Source organism: Rousettus aegyptiacus, unplaced genomic scaffold, assembly GCF_014176215.1.
Source record: "Rousettus aegyptiacus isolate mRouAeg1 unplaced genomic scaffold, mRouAeg1.p scaffold_m13_p_10, whole genome shotgun sequence".
Lineage (NCBI taxonomy): Eukaryota > Metazoa > Chordata > Mammalia > Chiroptera > Pteropodidae > Rousettus > Rousettus aegyptiacus.
The window spans coordinates 26,638,324-26,640,836 of NW_023416285.1; the positions used below are offsets into that span (position 1 = coordinate 26,638,324).

General features: G+C 37.8%; 1 pseudogene; it reads right to left on the bottom strand.

The window, feature by feature from the left end:
- Window positions 1-226: 226 nt before the first annotated feature.
- On the bottom strand, window positions 227-967 carry LOC107518799 (annotated as a pseudogene).
- Window positions 968-2,513: the final 1,546 nt, after the last annotated feature.

The window sequence follows — 2,513 nt, forward strand, 5'->3', positions numbered from 1 at the left end:
TCCTCCTATAAATATTCGTTATTTGCATTTCATGTAACAGCAACTGCTCCTTGTTGGAGAGCTTCAAAAATTTACTTATTTTAAATATTTCCCAAAAGAGATAATGCTGGGGCACAATTTCCAGCTTACATTTATTTGACAGAGATCATTTGGCTTTTTTTTTTTTTCAATTTGACCAGGCATTGTTAAAAACTGACCAGATTACAAAATAACCATGATAGATACCTTAGTTCATCCTTCTAATAAGCCTGTTGATCTGTCTTCCCTGTTGCCAGCATCTCTAACTTCTACAAAATGGGTGGTCTTTTTCTTCATTCCAAACCTTGTGGAGAAGACAACTTGAAGAGCCATAGGAAGTCGTTTGCTTCTTGAAACATTTTCCAATAGTGTAGATCTCATGAATCAGATCCTCCATGCCGATGATGTCATATTTACCAAGAGAATGAACAATCAATGTGTTATCTGTCAGGGCAATTCACTTTTTATTGATTTTGCCATAATGAAGCTTGTAGATCAATTCCTTAACTGACTTCAGGTTTGGGTACCCCCAGGCGATGTATGGCTCTATGATCTTCAGCATGTTAATGGAAGCCTTGTTGAACTTAACAAAGGTGCCATTAAAAATCTGGCAAAGGCGCAGAAACTATAGAATCTTTCAGATCTTGCGGCTCACACTGTTGATGCCTCTGATTCTGACGACAAATGCCAATTTAGGTTCTGCAGGTACATAGAAGTTGCCAGCTTTTCTTGCCATCCTAGCCATCTGAATCTCAGTTCTGTACAACTGCCTATATTCTTTGTGATAGTGCTTAGCTTTGTCATAGATAAGCTTCTTCCTTGCCTTTAGAAGCATCTTTTAGGCAAACTTCTTTCTCAGGTGCTTGATCTTCAGTTTTGCGAAATTCCTTTGCTTTTTCTTAAGGGTTTCTGGCACAGAAGGAAACTTCTTCTCTTCTGTGCCCTCCATGGTTCCAGCTGGAAGATAAAAAGCCATTTGGCTTTCTTTATTGTAGTTCAATGACCTATTTTCCTAGGATCAGCCTTGGCAGTAAAAGCAGGAAGAACTAACTAATCTACTGTATATAAGGTTTATCTTGGGTATATTATGTTATTTAATGTTCACAACAAGATCTGAGGTAGAATCTACATTTTATGGATGAAGAGTTTGAGTTTCAGAATTTAAACAACTTTCTCAGAACCACACAACTTTTAAGAGAAAGGGCCAGGATTTGAATTCAAGTCTGCTTTTCTTCAAAATCCATTTTTTCCCAAGTATCAAATTGTCTACTGCGTTGTACATAATAAAATTATTTCCTCCACTCCCACCTTCCAATTCTCTATCCCTGCTTGGTACCTTTGCATTAAATATGTTTAGGAGTTGATGACTTCCGATAGTCAGTATTCTAGCTTGATTTTCTAATGAGAAAGTGTCCTGACCTCAATACATTTAAATGTTAGCACAGTTTAGTCTCAAGTAAAGAATTGGTGTTGAGTCAGGGTGTACAATCATTGTAGTGCCCCTCCTCGTCTCCTCACAGTTAACTGAAACTCTAAAGGCCTATGGGTCCTAGTATTAACATGGGCTGCCATAATAAAATGCCATAGACTTGGTGGCTTAAACAATAGGAATTTATTTCTCACAGTTCTGGAGGCTGGGAAGTCCAAGATCAAGGGGCCAGCATAGTTGATTTCTAGTGAGGGTTCTCTCCCTGGCTTTCAGAAGGCTGCCTTCTCTCTGCGTCCTCATATGGTAGAGAGGAAGTAACCTCTCTGGTGTCTTTTCTTATAAGGACACAAATAGCCTTATACCATAGCCCCATCCTCATGACCTCATCTAAACTAAATCATCTCCCAAAGTCCCCATCATCAAATAGCATCACAACATATACAATTTGGGGGATACAATTCATAGTAACCCCGAATATTAAGTACCAGCTAGTTTTCCTTACCCAAAATATAAGGAGAGAAACTTTGAAAGGGGAAGTGTTGGACAAGCATTTTTCTTTCATCCTCATACTCCATAATTAGCTGGAGATGGTAGTGACATAGAAATTCTAGTTCACTAGTCACCAAGCTCATTAAGAACAGAGCCTGGCCCTTTGTTTATATCTGACTGACAACTACACATTAGTTGGCATGTGCATGTTGACAGGCCGTGATCCTCTAGAGAACAGTACCACCAAACCTGCCTTTCTCGTGTGGTTTAGCACTGTGAGGAGTATATCTAGGCTTCCTGCAGTTTTCAATTTTTTTAAAATTTAAACCAAATTTATTAAGGTATAATTTATATCCAGTAAATTAACATTCATGTCTAAAATTCACATTTTAAGTGATAGGTGTTGACAGATGTATATAGTCATGTATATTCTATCATAACTATAATTAAAAGAATATTTCTTTCCTTCGTGCCCTCCCTTTTGTAGTCAGACCCTTTCTTCCACAACTAGGCCCTGATATTCACTAATCTAATTCCTGAATATAGTTTTGTCTTTTCCAGAATGTCATATAAATAA